Raw genomic sequence first — 17147 nt, 5'->3', positions numbered from 1 at the left:
TCCCTGTGTTTTCTACAAACAGTGCCTGGCACGGTGGAGGTTTGCCTTTTGGTTCCAGCCCCAGACTCTGCTTCCCTGTTTCCTAGGGAGTTGGACATCCAGGTCATGTACCCCTATTTCTCCTCTCTTCAAAGTCTTGGGTCTCTCTGATCAAAATACTATTCACACACTGTACCATGGGGCTTGCATTCTCTACCCTGCAGAATCAGTGGGATCTTTTATAGAAGATACAGCCTCTAACCCAAGGCCTCAAATTTGCCTGATCTCCCATTAAACATCCCACTCAGCTTTGAGTCCAGTTTATCATTCTGCTTCTGAATTCCTGGGTTAACTTTGCTTCACATATTTTATGAATATATACACTCACTCATGTAACCACCACAGACCAAGACATAGAATATTTATTGCTCCCTAGAAGTTTCCTCTGTGGGCTTCCCTGGTGGCTCAGCAGTAAAGAATCCACCTGCAATGCAGGAGACATAGGACATGAGGGTTTGATCCCTGGGTGGGGAATATCCCCTGAAAGAGGAAATGGAAACCCATTCCAGTATTCTTGCTGGGAAGTCCCACAGACAGAGGAGACTAGCAGGCTACAGACCATAGGGACACAAAGAATTGGACACAACTGAGCATGAGCACAAATAGGCTCCTTTGTACTTCCTTCTAATCAATACCCACTCCTCAACAATTGGCACTATTCTGGGTAGTTTTGCTAGCTTTTGAACTTCAGATCAGTGGAATTAGCCTGTAAGTGCTTTTCTGCTTCACCATTATGTCAGAGAGATTCATCTGTGTCGTGTGTAACAGTGTTTTGCTCTTTTCCATTGCTGTGTCCACTGTGGCAAGTGACTCAAAGATTTCAATTTGAATCTAAGGCTTCCCTGGCGGCTCAGTAGTAAAGAATCCACCTGTCAATTCGGGAGACATGGGTTTGATCCCTGATCCGGGAAGATCCCACATGCTGCAGAGCAACTAAGCCTGTGTGCTACAACTGCTGAGCCTGTGCTCTAGAGCCCAGGAGCCACAACTTCTGAGCCCACGTGCCACAATTACTAAAGTCTGCTTGCCTAGAGCCCATGCTCTGCAACAAGAGACGCCACCACAATGAGAAGCCCACACTAGAGAGAAGCTCCCACTCACCACAATTAGAAAAAAGCCCACGCAGCAACAAAGATCCAGCACAACCAAAAAAAAATGAATAAAATAAAATAATTTTTTTCTGAGTCTAGAATGTGGTCAAGATGGAGAACCACGGTTCTAGAGTCAGAAAAAAAAAACAAGATTGGACTCCTATCTCCACGACCTGGTTTTGTTCCTGAAATGTCCCATCATCAGATGCTCTTTGGGCTCGACTAGAAATTTAGCTTTACTCAGCTACACTCACTTGGCATCAGATTAATTTACAATGGGCCTGGATCAGAAACAGCATGCTGACAAGACAGCACCTGGTACTTCTCTTTATCAGGAGTTCCTGCAGTTATCCAGTAATCCAGCCCCCCAGGCCAAAGGAGACAAAAATCACATCAGTGAATGTTGTGACAACTTTAGCTTAGAAATGCCCTTGCCCCTGGACTTTCCTGGTAATCCAGTGGTTAAGAGTCTGCCTGCCATTGCAGGGGACACAGGTTCAATCCCTGCTCTGGGAAGATTCCACATTCCGTGGGCAACTAAGCCTATGCATCACAACTACTGAGCCTGTGCTCTAGAGCCCGAGAGATGTAACTGCTGAGCTCACATGACACAACTTCTGATGCCCACGTGCCCAAGAGCCCGTGCTCGGCAACAAGACGAGCCACTGCAACGAGAAACCCACACACAAGTGAAGAGTAGCCCCTGCTTGCCGCAACCAGAGAAAGCCTAGGAGCAGCAAAAAGACCCAGTGCAGCCAAAAATAATAAATAAATAGATAATCTATTTTTTTTAAAAAAAGAAACACCCTGTCCCAAATAGGAATCAATATCTTGTGTCACACAGGCATAACTTTCAGGTTCTCTGTGGGAGATGAACCTAGTTACAAGAGTCACTGTGCTTAGGGAGGCCCAAAGCCTTGGCTTCACATCAGGTACTTATATATCCTGGCCCAGATGCATTTTACCAACCAGGGGTTATTTTTACCATAACCAATGCTGCCTAATACTATAGCTTACATTTCACCTTTATTACATTTCCAGGGGGATAGAGCTATAAAGTTAGCCCAAATTGGTCCTAAGAGAAGGAGAAAGTAAATTCTCTATTCATACCCCACTTTAGCTAACATATTAACCCTTATAGAAAACCCAGCAAGTTCAGATTAGGTCTGAAAATGTCCTCTTTCCTTGAGTTTGAAATAGTATCTGGCATATAAAGGTGCTTAATAGATGTTTGTCAATGAGTAAATTAATGATAAATAACAACAAACTGCCTGACTAAATAATAAGACTACTTGACATCTGTGTTATATTGGGCAAGTCTTACTTGCTGTTAAACCCTTGCTACATCATTTGTAAAATAAGAATAATAATATTTCTCATCTCTATAAGATTGCCATAAGGATTAAATCGATGAAGTATAGAAAAGATATTACAAACAGCTACATTTAAACTCTATTATTACCGATGGCGAGAGGAAGCTTAGGGAGAGCAAGGGATTTGCACCGCATCACAAATGGTGGCAGAACCGCTTAGGTTTCCTGACTCCCAGCCCAGTGCCTGTCTGTAGTACCACAAGGCTCCTTATCCAGTTTATGTGTAAAAAATCATAAATCTCAAACCAATTAGAATTTTCGTCCAGGAGAAAAAACATCTGTGAAAGTCCACTTTGCAGACTTAGCACCCATCCTTTACAGAACACAGTCCATTAAGGGTACTTCGCCTAGTGTTAAGGGTGAAATCAAAATTTTTCTCAAGGGCATGAGAAGTGAAAATTATGTTCTTAGCTTGCTGCTTATGTTCTTCGCTTGTTGTTCTTAGCAGACAAACAGCAAACAGAACCTCTAAGCATTCATTCTTGAAAGTTCTGGTTCCTTTTTCCTTTCCAACAACCACTGCAGGGAGGGGAATATGAAAAGCAATATGATCAGAATGCAATGAAGGAACAAATCTCACTAGGAGTCAAATACCATTGTTTAAAAAAAAAAAAAAAGCTACCATGGCAGAAGCCCAAAAATCAGAGGCTTCCCCCAGTGTTCTTTGAATCCGTTTTTTTAAGCTGTTAAAAACAGCCTTAAAATAAACCTGCCATCTTGTGAGGACAGGAAGAAGGTTGCCGGTCTTTCCACCACCATCTGCAGGGCTAGCTCAGCTTTAGGCTTCCTTGAGCCACACTCCCCCGCTTCTAGCCTGTTCGTTACAACACATCAGGGTGAGGTTGGTTATAGTCTTTTTCCCTAACTTAGCAAAATTTAGTTACAGTTAAAATTTGAGGTGAACCGAGAAGAGACCATAGAGGCTGTAACCCATTTCACAATGCATTTTTTTCTTATAATTTCACTTTCTCTAATACAGTTGACCTGGGAGCAACACAGGAGTTAGGAGTGCCCACCCACCACACAACTGAAAATCCCTCTATAACTTCTAGTCAGTGCTCCTTACCTGGGGTTCCTTCATACCAGGGGCTCCTTCATACTCCCAATTACTTCATAACTGATTCAACTAACCACTCATTCAACAAACAGTGAATCTGATGCAACTAACCATGCATTCAACAAACAGTGGATCCTACAGTATTTGAGAAAAAATATGTCATAAGATCTGTGTGGAGAAGGCAATGGTGACCCACTCCAGTACTCTTGCCTGGAAAATCCCATGGGTGGAGGACCCTGATAGGCTGCAGTCCATGGGGTCGCTAAGAGTTGGACACGACTGAGCGACTTCACTTTCACTCTTCATTTTCATGCAGTGGAGAAGGACACAGCAACCCACTCCAGTGTTCTTGCCTGGAGAATCCCAGGGACAGAGGAGCCTGGTGGGCTGCAGTCTATGGGGTCGCACAGAGTCGGACACGACTGAAGTGACTTAGCAGCAGCAGCAGCAGCAGCAAGATCTGTGCAGCTCAAACCTGTGTTGTTCAAATGTCAACTGTAAGTTCTAACGCTGTGCTTGATCTATTTTTATTTATCAGTCTGAGTTTGGGTCAGGTTAGTCTGAGTAGGTTCAGGGCTCAGGCCACATCTGACCTTAGAGGTTGGTCTGCTACTGGGGTCATGGCTCAGACTGTGATTGGTATCAGGATTCACCGCATAGCTGTGATGAGGCTCAGTCTGTGCTGGGCTATGAGTATAGTCTGTGATTAGGGAAGAGACCTGTCCGTGATCAACATTAGGGCTCAGACTGTACCAGCATTAGGTCTCAGCCTGTGGCAGAGATCAGATTTGTTTGTGGTAACCACTATGATTCAACCCATAGCGGGGCTTGTAGCAGGAGAGGGCTCTCTTCCAGGAAAGAAGGCCTGGACGCATTGATCAGGAGTCAGAAAAGTCCACTGAGGGGTGGTTAGACCAGGTGACTGAGCAGAAAGAGAACCAGAGAACTGAGGCTGGGAGGGTGAGGCGAGATCAAGATAGAGTTAGTGACCCCCATCAAAATAGCTTATATTAAAAGAACTGATGATATCAAGTGTTGGGGAGGATGTGGAACACCTAAAACATTCTCATATTACTGGTAAGAGTATAAACTGTACAACACCCAACAGCTGTTTGTCAGTATATATAAAGTTAGGTGTGTGTATACCCTGTGGTTCAGCACTTTCATTCCTGGAATGAACAAACAGCTGCTACCTACCATGTGGATAGGTCTCACAAAACAGTGTTAAGCAAAAGAAGCTAGACACTAAAGAGCAGAAATTTTATGAGTTCATTTGTGTGAAGTTCAAAAACAGACAAAATTAATCTATGGTAGCTAGGAGCCAGAATAGGGGTTACATTTAGGGGGTGGTATGAGCAGGAGGCGCCTTCTAGAAAGGTGGTATGATGTTTATTTTGAACTGGGATGGTACACAGTTGAACATATTTAAAAATTCACTGAGATGAACATTTAATATGTGCACATTTTATCCCACGTGAGTTATTTCTCATCGTGAAAAAAAGAAACAATATGGAAGTGTGATTGGTAAAGACTAGTTGGGGAGTTAACTTCACAGTCCTGACTCTTCTGCCATGATAATTGTGATGTTACTGCCATGGTTTCTGGAGCCTGGGAGTTGGGCCTTAGGGGTTTGAGGAATGGCAGGGTGCAGCCCTTAAAGCAACCAGTTCAGTTTAGTCGCTCAGTTGTGTCTGATTCTTTGCAATCCGTGGACTGTAGCACATCAGGCTTCCCTGTCCATCACTAACTCCTGGAGACTGCTCAAACTCATGTCCATTGAGTCGGTGATGTCATCCAACCATCTCATCCTCTGTTGTCCCATTTTCTTCCTGGTATATAAACAGTCACAGACTTGGCATCAGGAGCCCTGAGTTTGGATCTTAACACTCTGCTCAGTATCTAACCCAGGAGGAAGCACTGGTGTGTGGTAATTGGTCCTGAGGTGAGTTACAAATTATTCATTGGTAATTATAAATCACTGAAGCTTTTAGTAATTTTCTCTTAATTCATTTGAATTCATAATACATGTATTTGGTTAAAAAACAAATTAAATTTTATAGAAGAGTATACAGTGAAAAGTCCATTTTCCTCTCATCCCTGAGTCCAAACACTGGTCCCTCATTCCTCCTCTTGAGAGGCAACTACTGTCATCAGTTTTTAAAATACCCTTCCGGAGATAGCCTATGCATATTCATGAATGATTTCCTTGAAGAAAATTAGAGCAGTTTCAAGGTATGCATATAATAACGTTGCTTTGCATACTGAATATTTTGAAAATGAAATTAGGTTTTCATTATAAAAATAATACAGAATTATTTAAAAATTATATAAAGTAAAAGTGAATGCTCCCTCCATTCACTCTGCCCACTTTTTTACTCCTCAATTACAGAGTTAACCACTGTGAACTCTCCTATATGGACTCACTGGTAACTTGATACATGTGTAAACATAAATAGAATATTACAGTAAGTAGTAAATTTACAATCTGACTTTTTCATCAATAATGTATCAAAGATATAGTTCCACATGAATTGCATATAGTTCTTATTACCCTTCTTTTAAGGCTGTGTGACATAAAATACTTTACAATAGGCGAGAAAGGGATTAAGATATGGCAAGAATTACAGTGGGAAGTGTGTGCACCTGAAAGCATCATCTCTCAAAATGTCCCAGAAGAGAAAAAGTTAAAAGCAGCTGATTTATTCCATCTTGGTCTCAGTTTCTCATCTGCAAAATGGGGACAACAATGGAGCCCTGACTGTCTCACAAGACTGTCACAAAGATTAAACAGGGAGAGAATGAATGCAGAGTACTTTGAAACCTGAAAGGTGCTGTGTAGACATGCTGCTGCTGCTGCTAAGTCACTTCAGTCGTGTCCGACTCTGTGCGACCCTGTAGACGGCAGCCCACCAGGCTCCCCCGTCCCTGGGATTCTCCAGGCAAGAACACGGGGAGACTGTTATTCCTGGAAGAGAGAAGGAATGGTAGTTCCAGGGTCTAAAGTCTACAACCAGCACTACTAAAAATTGTTTTCCTGCCTTTCTTCACCAAATGAACTGTCCATGTTTGCATAATTGTGAACATTTATTGAGTTCTTACTTTGCCAGACATTCTTCTAAGATATGATTACAAATATATGTAAATATATATATTGGGCTTCGCAGGTGGCTCACTGGGGAAAGAATCCACCTACAATGCAAGAGACACAGAAGACTCAGATTTGATCCCTGGGCCAGGAAATCTCTTGTAGCAGGGCATGGCAACCCACTCCAGTACTCTTGCCTGGAAAATCCCACGGACAGAGGATCTTAGCGGGCTACAGTCCATAGGGTCGAATAGAGTCAGACATGAATGAAGCAACTTAGCATGCATGCACGCATGATATATATTGTGAGATAGATACTCTTATTATCTTCATTTGACTATCAGGCAATCGAGGCTGACATGGTTGGCAAATGGCACTCTTATTTCTGAATTGTGCCAAGTGAAAGTCACTCAGTCGTGTCCCACTCTTTGTAACCCCATGGACTGCATAGCCCATGGAATTCTTCAGGCCAGAATACTGGAGTGGGTAGCCGTACCCTTCTCCAGGGGATCTTCCCAACCCAGGGATCGAACCCCAATCTCCTGCATTGCAAGCTGAGCCACCAGGGAAGAAGACCAAAAGTGCACGTCTCAAACTGTGTGCTATTCACTTTGAAGGCTTATCCATGCTTCAACTACATAATTAGGTTGAGACTTAGACAGGGAATGTGACTATGCACTGAAGAAAGAAGGGGCTCATCCCACTGGTACTAAAAAATAAAAAGCAACTAAGGACTCAAAATCTCGAGTCTCATAGGTAGTCACACAGGTGGTTACACTGCTACTTGCTCTGAAACCCTTCATGATTCCTCTCTGCTAAATAAAAGCCAAGTTCCTCAGCTTGGTGTTCCACCTCTTCCTTAGCTCAGTCAAATAAGCTTTCTAGGTCTTTGTTTTATAAGACAGAAACTTCTAAGCCCATCGTTTACACCTGTCTGGGGAAGTCACGAGAGGTTAAATTGTGTCCCCTAAGAAAATGTATGTTGAAGTCGTAACCCCCCAAACCTCAGAATGTGACTTTGTTTGGGAATAGCATTGTTGCAGATGTAATTCATTGTGATGAAGTCTTAGAAAAGTAGAGTGGACTCCTAGCCCAATATAACTGATGTCCTTGTAAGAAGATGGCCACATGAAGAGACAGTCAGGGAGAATGCCATGTGACCACGAAGGCAGAGGTTGGAGTTATTGAGTTGCAAGCCAAGGAATGCCAAAGATTGGCAGGAAAGGTGGCGCTAGATGTAAAGAAACTGCCTGCCAATGCAGGAGACACAAGAGATTCAGATTCGATACCTATGTTGGGAAAATCCCCTGGAGGAAGGCATGGCAACCCACTCCAGTACTCTTGCCTGGAGAATCTCATGGTGAGAGCAGCCTGGCAGGTTACAGTCTGTACATTTGCAAAGAATCAGACACAACTGAAGCAACTTAGCATGCACTCATACATCAGGAACTAGGAAAATGCAAGGAAGGGTGCCCTTACAGGTTTTGCAGGGAGAGTGGTCCATCTAATACCTTGATTTGGGACTTCTAGCCTCCAGAACAGTGAGACAATACTTTTCTGTTTGTAATACAGAAATGGTTTGTAATACTTCTAACCACAGCTCCAGTAAGCTATTGCAAGCCTCAGCCTTTTTACCCCCTGATACTGCATCAGGCCAAGATGTGTCAGGCCTTCTTTTTTCCTGTCGCATTCCTGTTCTCTCAGTCAGCCGTAGCATCCTCGGCGGTTTGCTTGTATAACACAGTCACACCCATGACATTCCCCATCTCTTCTGGTAGCAGCACACCAATGGTCTGTTTACTTCCCAACACACTCTGTGCAGGGCCAGTTGGGTCCCCTGCCCTCTGCTTCTTTCTGGCTCAGGGCCAGCCCAGCCCCTCTGGGGAGACAGGAGATTGAAGCCCCTTCCTGCGTTGCCTAGGCAACAGTGCCGTCTGAGTGCCCTGGAGCCAGGCAGCTGTGGCTGCAGGGAAGGGAGGGACCAAGGGAAGGGGGAAGGGAGAGAAGAGGACTACCGGAAAGACCCAAGGAGAGTCCTTAAAAGTGGCTCTAGTATAAACCCAGAAGGTAAAATTAAAACTGCCTCACCAGTATTATAAAGCAACAGGCAAGACCTGAGCTGGAGAGGAAAGACTTTACTCAGAGCATTCTATAAGGAGCTCAGTTCTGTGGGTCTTTCAATCCAAACTCCATTCAAACCTATGCTTGAGACCTTTTGACAGCATGAGAGATCAAAAGATAACAACATTCAGGCAAATGGGGACTGGCACTTTGCACACCAAGGGCAAGTCTTCTGTAAATTGCCTTAAGATGGGCAGTAAATGAAGAAAAAGATGAATGCGATTTTTAGTTCACCATAAGTAATGACTGCTGTATTCAGAAGAACAGGCAAGGTGCTGGTTAGTTGGGGAGGGAATACAGGGAGGAACAAGAAGTTTTACTTGCCCTCAAGCAACACATCATCCTTCCTTCAATCATTCCTGCAAGGGTGGACTTCTATAGTTGCATGCTGGAACATTTGAAGGCAATTTTTCTTATTCCATGGGGTTAGGTTGGGTTTCTAGGGAACATAAGCAATCACGTTAATACATTGCCCTGGCCACAAATTGGTTCGGGGTGGGCACATACCCAATCTTAGCCAGTGACGAGTAGTGAGTGTTGGTGGGATTGCTGAGAGGAACACATGATTTCTCTTCTGTACTAGGAGCTGCCATTACCATCTTGCCCCCACATGGAATTTTGCATGAAGCCAACTGGTGGCTCTCGACAGAGGATGTGATGGTTAGACGGCATCACCAACTCGAAGGACATGAGTTTGAGCAAGCTCCAGAAGTTGGTGATGGACAGGAAAGCCTGGTGTGCTGCAGTCCATGGGGTAGCAAACAGTCAGACATGACTGTGTGACTGAACTGACTGAACTGAACATGGTGCCAAGCACAGCTGAGAGATGGAGAAATATTGGGAGCTGGTGACACCATTTGAGCCCCCAACTCAAGCCAATAAATTCTGCATGTTTCTTAAATGTGGTGTGTGTTACTTCCAATTCAAAAAGTTCAATAAAAGACAAATTAGGAACCCTTTTAACTGATTGACCAGCCTAACCAATGTTTCTCATTCCCTACGTAAAATACAGTGATTTGTGCCCTTGTATATTGAACACTCAGAGCCAATAGACTGTTCTGGTACTTTGTTCCCCAAACTGTTTATGTTAGCTATATTTATTACTGAAATTATGTTATTTAATTAACTATTAAGTAACTGCAGAAGCACAATGCTAAAGAAAAGACTTCCTGGTTGTATGAAAACTAATTTATAAAATGCTTTGGAAAGACTTGATATAAAGTGAGTATTTCAAAATTGCTTTGGGGTTAGATATGGATACACACATAGTTAAAAACGAAACAAAAAAATAAGGATGAGTTTTACACTCCACTTTGGAAGGGTCTTTAGTTCTTTTCCCTCTGAAGAGCCCAGTGCTGGACATAATGGATGATACATACTGGATGAGAAAGAAACCATTAATTGTCTCATAAGAAGCCTTGCAGTTTTGACCTGGGACACTTGGAATACTAACTCTAGGGGGAGCCAGGCACTATGTAAGAAGCGGATCTATCCTGAGACCAACTAGCTATTAGGAAGCCCAGGCTAGCCACACTGAGAGAAAGAGAGACACCCTGCTAACCCCCAGCTGTTTCAGCCATCTCAGATTAGGGACCAGATGAGTAAGGAAGCCATCTTGGATATCTATCCTAGTTGAACTTTCAGATGACTCTAGCCCTAGCTAGAATCTGACTGCAACCTTAAAAGAGATCCCGAGGGAGAAACACCCAACTGAACCCAGTCCACCCACAGAACCATGAGAAATAAGAACTTACTATTTTAAACCATTTACTACAAAGTGGGTTTGTTATATAGCAACAGATAACCAGGCTTTTGTGGATGAAAGGAGAGAGTTACAAGAAAAAGGTGGCTTCCAATGTCAAATACTATAAAGAGATCATGGAGGATGAGAAAAGACCATTGTGGTTAGCAATTGAGAAGTCACCGTTGTCTTTCAAGCATTTCAGTTGCAACAGAATGGTGGGAGCAGCAGGCAAATTGGAACTGTTCTAGGGCAAGTGAGTGGAAGGAAACTGATACAAAGGTAGATTGGTCTTTTTTCTTTTTTCCTTTTTCTAATAGTTTCACATTCACTGATGATCCTTGCCTGAATCAATTATCTTATTGGAGATTGCAAAATGGTGATTTTCTAATTTTATCAGTCCTACATTTATTAGTTGACATTGTTCTATAAAGGAGAGTTTTCCCTCATCAATTGGGACTGAGCCTAATTTCTTCCAAAAATGGCAGATTAAATGCTTCATTCTTTCTCTTTAATTATCAATTTCCTGACAAAGGAGTTGGTGTTATAGTATTTCCATTGGTGGCAAATGGATTTTTTTTCTCCTTTCTCTCTTTGAGTATCATTATGAATTCATGTGTGGACTCATGTATCACATTTATTCAATGTGTTACAATCAATTACAAAGTAAATTAGCCTTCAAAGAAGCAATGGAGGATAGGGCTAAGGATGTGGTAAGAAAACTCCTGGAAGTACACAGTGGTTAAAAAATACACACACACACGCACAATTTATCCTTATCAATAATCAAAAAATGAAAATCAAAGGTATATAAAGGAGAAAAAAACTATAAAATATTCAATTCTGCTACTGACTATATAACACCTCCCAAATTCTCACAGGTCCCAATAATGGCATATAAAGGTATTCATATAGGTATCAGGTGGCTCAGCGGTAAAGAATCCGTCTGCCAGTGCAGTGGACACAGGAGACGCAGGAGACGCAGGAGACACAGGAGACGTGGGTTCAAATCCTGGGTTGGGAAGATCCCCTGGAGGAGGAAATGGCAACCCAGTCCATTATTCTTGCCTGGAGAATCCCATGGACAGAGGAGCCTGGTGGACTAGTCCGTGGGGTCACAAACAGTCAGACACGACTGAGCCCACATGGAAGGAAAAGATGAAGATATTCACAGCAGTATTGTTTTTGGTTGTGGGGAGTTGGGAGAAAATTTGCATGTCCATAACTGAAATTATGGGCAAAATGTGGTGGATGGAGTATAATGCAGTAATTATAAGCATGGACTAGATCATAAAAACATATTACTGCAAGGAAGAAAAAAAAGGAAAAAAATTATACTATTACTTATATAAGGAAAAAACATATGTGTCTAAAACAATGATACACATTACAAATAGACATCTTCAGACTAAAGGAGGTACACTAGACAGACTGGAATGATTTCCTATGGTGAGAAAGGGGGATGAGATTGGACAATATGGAAAAAAGAGAATAATAACTAAATAAAGCAATGTGAGAGGCTTTGCAAGTGAGGAATAGGATTGAGTCAACCCCCTCCATTTAAGTAAAAATGAATAAAAGACTATATAAACAAATTGCCACTACAATCATTCTGGAAAGTGAAATTTTAAAAACATTGACCTAACAATTCTACTTTTAGAAATCTAGCCTAAGGAAATAGAAACTAACACATATTCGTGTTATAACAGTGAGAAAAATACTCGACATGTATTCTTTTGCTCTCGCCCATACCTTGCAATACACATCCCCAGGTGCTTCAGGGCAACCTCAGAGGTGTTTCACAGGTATTTGTCTTGTGTCTGTGAACAAGTATAGTCATGTGGTATTCATATTTAAATTCATCATCTCATGCTCAAGCCCTTTCCACTTGGTGTTGCTATTTCCACTGCCTTTACTGGATATGGTTATGACTGTCACTGTCACTCATCTGGAATCCTTCAGCTGCTAAAGCTGCAGAATGTTATTCTGCATTGTAGCCAAGACTGTCTTGCTCTTCTCTTTGTTTTACGTACTATTAGAAGTCTATCGTTTCCAAGAAATAACTCTTTCATTATTTTCTTACCATCTCCCTCCTCTGTTGATATCCTCACCCCAAACTTTTGCAAACCAAGTTGGAAAACAAATACAAGTAATAGACATGCTGGCCTTGAAAGTGAAATGGAAAATTCAAATCAAAACCACAATGAGATACCACTTCACATCCATTAGGATGGCTAGGCTAATATAAGAAAGAAAAAATGGAAAATAACAAGTGTCGATGAGGATGTAGAGAAATTGGAAACTTTGTGCACTGCTGATGGGAATGTAAAATGGTGTAGCCACTGTAGAAAACAGTTTGGTGGTTCCTCAAAGAGTTAAATATAGAATTACCATATGACGCAGCAATTCCACTCTAACGTGGAATTCAACAGAATGGAAAGTAGGGACTCAGCAAACACTTGTACATCAATGTTCATAGCAATATTATTCACAATAGCCAAAGGTGAAAGCAACATAAATATCCACTGATGGATGAATGCATAAAGAAAACGTGAAGCATACATACAATATAGTATTATTCAGCTTTAAAAAGAAATGAAATTCTGATACATCCTGTAGCAGGATTGAACTGTGAAACATTACACTAAGTGGAATAAGCCAGACCCCAAAGGACAAATATTGTATGAGGTATTTAGAATAGGTAAATTCATAGAGACAGAAAGTAGAATAGAGGTACCAGGGACTGGGGGAAGGGAGAATTGGAGAGTTACTCTTTAACAGATGCAGAGATCCTGCTTGGGATGATGGGAAAGTTCTGGAAATGGATGGTGGTGATGTTTGAAAAATATTATGAATGTAGTTGCTATGAACTGAATTATGCATTCCCCTATTCATATATTGAAGTCCTAACCTCTCAATGAGATAGCATTTGTAGACGGGGCCTTGCGGAGATTTTAGGTTTTGAGGTCTTGAGGGTAGGACCCTCAAGATGAGATTAATGCCCCTATAAAAAGGGATACAGGGGCTTCCCTGGTGGCTCAGCGGTAAAGAATCTGCCTGTCAGCAGTGGAGAAACAGATACAGAGAACAGACTCATGGACACAGGGTCAGGCGGGGGGTGGGGGCGGGCGGGCGGCGCGGAGGAGAGGGTGAGATGTATGGAGACAGTAACATGGAAACTTATATTACCATATGTAAGATAGCCAATGGGAATTTGCTTTGTGACTCAGGGAACTCAAACAGGGGCTTTGTATCAACCTAGAGGGGTGGGATGGGGAGGGAGATGGGAGGGAGGTTCAAGAGGGAGGGGACATATGTACACCTTTGGTTGATTCATCTTGATGTTTGACAGAAAACAACAAAATTCTGTAAAGCAATTATCCTTCAATTAAAATAATAATAATAAAAGAATCCGCCTGCCAATGCAGGAGGTGCAGGTTCAATCCCTAGGTTGGGAAGATCCCCTGGAGGAGGAAATGGCAACCTACTCCAGTATTCTTGCCTGGGAAATCCCATGGACAGAAGGACCTGGCAGGCTACAGTCCATGGGGTTGCAAAGAGCTGGACATGACTGAGCGACTGACCAATAACAACAACAAGAAGGGACAACAGGGAGTTTACTCTCTTTCTCTCCCCACCATGTAAGGACACAGTGGGAAGTCAGCCATCTACAAGCTACAAAGGGAGCTCTCACCAGAAACTGACCATGATGGCATGTTGATCTTGGATGTTTAGCCTCCAGAATTGTGAGAAAATAAGTTTCTATTGTTTGAACCACCCTCCTATGGTATTTTTTTTAAAGATTTTTAAAGAGGATTTATTTAGTTAGTTCTTGGCCATGATGGATCTTTGTTGCTGCATTTGGGCTTTCTCCAGTTGCGGAGAGTAGGGCTGCTCTTCGTTGTGGTGCTTGGGCTTCTCATTGTGGTGGCTTCTCTTGTTGCAGAGCATGAGCTCTAGGCACACGGACTTCAGTACTTTTGGCTCATGGACTTAGTTGCTCTAAGGCATGTGGGATCCTGGACCAGGAATCGAACTGGTGCCCCTCGTAATCCAAGGTGGATTCTTAACCACTGGATCACCATGGAAGCCCTGAGCCTGTGGTATTTTGTAATGGCAGCTCAAACTAAGATATTAATAGTAGCTAATGCCACTGAATTGTACACCTGAAAATTATTAAAACGATAAACATGCTAGTAAAGTCACTCTCAAAACTCTCCAAGCCAGGCTTTAGCAATACGTGAACCGTGAACTCCCTGATGTTGAAGCTGGTTTTAGAAAAGGCAGAGGAACCAGAGATCAAATTGCCAACATCTGCTGGATCATGGAAAAAGCAAGAGAGTTCCAGAAAAACATCTACTTCTGCTTTCTTGACTATGCCAAAGCCTTTGACTGTGTGGATCACAATAAACTGTGGAAAATTCTGAAAGAGATGGGAATACCAGACCACCTAACCTGCCTCTTGAGAAATCTGTATGCAGGTCAGGAAGGAACAGTTAGAACTGGACATGGAACAACAGACTGGTTCCAAATAGGAAAAGGAGTACGTCAAGGCTGTATATTGTCACCCTGCTTATTTAACTTATATGCAGAGTACATCATGAGAAACGCTGGATTGGAAGAAACACAAGCTGGAATCAAGATTGCCAGGAGAAATATCAATAACCTCAGATATGCAGATGACACCACCCTTATGGCAGAAAGTGAAGAGGACCTAAAAAGCCTCTTGATGAAAATGAAAGAGGAGAGTGAGAAAGTTGGCTTAAAGCTCAACATTCAGAAGATGAAGATCATGGCATCCAGTCCCATCACTTCATGGGAAATAGATGGGGAAACAGTGGAAACAGTGTCAGAGTTTATTTTTTTGGGCTCCGAAATCACTGCAGATGGTGACTGCAACCATGAAATTAAAAGACGCTTACTCTTTGGAAGAAAAGTTATGACCAACCTAGATAGCATATTCAAAAGCAGACATTACTTTGCCAACTAAGGTCCTGTCTAGTCAAGGCTATGGTTTTTCCAGTTGTCATGTATGGATGTGAGAGTTGGACTGTGAAGAAGGCTGAGCACCAAAGAATTGATGCTTTTGAACTGCGGTGTTGGAGAAGACTCTTGAGAGTCCCTTGGACTGCAAGGAGATCCAACCAGTCCATTCTGAAGGAGATCAGCCCTGGGATTTCTTTGGAAGGAATGATGCTAAAGCTGAAACTCTGATACTTTGGCCACCTCATGAGAAGAGTTGACTCATTGGAAAAGACCCTGATGCTGGGAGGGATTGGGGGCAGGAGGAGAAGGGGACGACTGAGGATGAGATGGCTGGATGGCATCACCGACTCGATGGACGTGAGTCTGAGTGAACTCTGGGAGTTGCTGATGGACAGGGTGGCCTGGCGTTCTGCGATTCATGGGGTCGCAAAGAGTCGGACACGACTGAGCAACGGAACTGAACTGAACTGAACTGAACTGAACTGAAAGTTACATGTATATATATATTTTACCATAATAAAACAAAATGGAAATAAAAAGTGAAAAGGGCAATTCTGCTATCTTGCTTCTGTTAGTTTCTGGGTACCAATCTTAGAAGGACTTTAGTAATAGTATAGTAGTGAGTCTAGATAAATTTCCTCAGCCCTTCTGCCTTATATGAATAGGAGAGTGAGGGTTAGAAAAATAAACTGATTTAACCAAGTTTATAGTTCTCTGTTTCCCATCCAGGACACCCCACCTTCAGGAATGGCACCACTCTCACCCAGTTGCCCAAGCCAAAAATCTCTGTCATCTTTGATTCTCTTTCACTTTTTTCAACAGCTATCTATGTCTTGATGAATTTACCACCTTTGCTGTTGCTGTTGCTGAGTCGCTTCAGTCGTGTCCAACTCTGTGCGACCCCATAGACGGAAGCCCACCAGGCTCCCTCATCCCTGGGTTTCTCCAGGCAAGAACACTGGAGTGGGTTGCCATTTCCTTCTCCAATGCATGAAAGTGAAAAGTGAAAGTGAAGTCGCTCAGTCGTTTTGGACTCTTAGCGACCCCATGGACCGTAGCCTACCAGGCTCCTTCGCCCATGGGATTTCCCAGGCAAGAGTACTGGAGTGGGTTGCCATCACCTTCTCCGTTACCACCATAATATCTCTCTATTCCTATCATCTCTGCCTCAGTTCGGGTTACTTTCATCTTTTGTCCGATAGGATAACTTTTTAGTTGGTTTTATCACCTCTCTTCTTATTCCCTTCCAACCTATTTTGTACACAGCAGCCAGAGTCTTTCCAAAATTGAATTTGACCACGTCACTCTCACTAAACCCTTCAATAAGTGAATCAAAGTCGCTCAGTCATGTCCGACTCTTTGCGACCCCATAGACTGTAGCCTATCAGGCTCCTCCGTCCATGGGATTTTCCAGGCAAGAGTACTGGAGTGGATTGCCATTTACTTCTCCAGGGGATCTTCCCGACCCAGGAATCGAACCCAGGTCTCCTGCATTGCGGGCAGACACTTTACCGTCTGAGCCACCAGGGAAGCCCAATTATTAAATGAAGTTGCTCAGTCATGTCCAACTCTTTGCAAGTCCATGGACTGTAGCCTACCAGGCTCCTCTGTCCATGGGATTTTCCAGGCAATAGTACTGGAGTGGATTGCCATT

The sequence above is a fragment of the Budorcas taxicolor genome, chromosome 8 (genome assembly GCF_023091745.1).
Source record: "Budorcas taxicolor isolate Tak-1 chromosome 8, Takin1.1, whole genome shotgun sequence".
In the NCBI taxonomy this organism is placed as follows: domain Eukaryota; kingdom Metazoa; phylum Chordata; class Mammalia; order Artiodactyla; family Bovidae; genus Budorcas; species Budorcas taxicolor.
The sequence above is the reverse complement of the archived record's forward strand: the minus strand, read 5'-3'. Positions refer to the sequence as shown.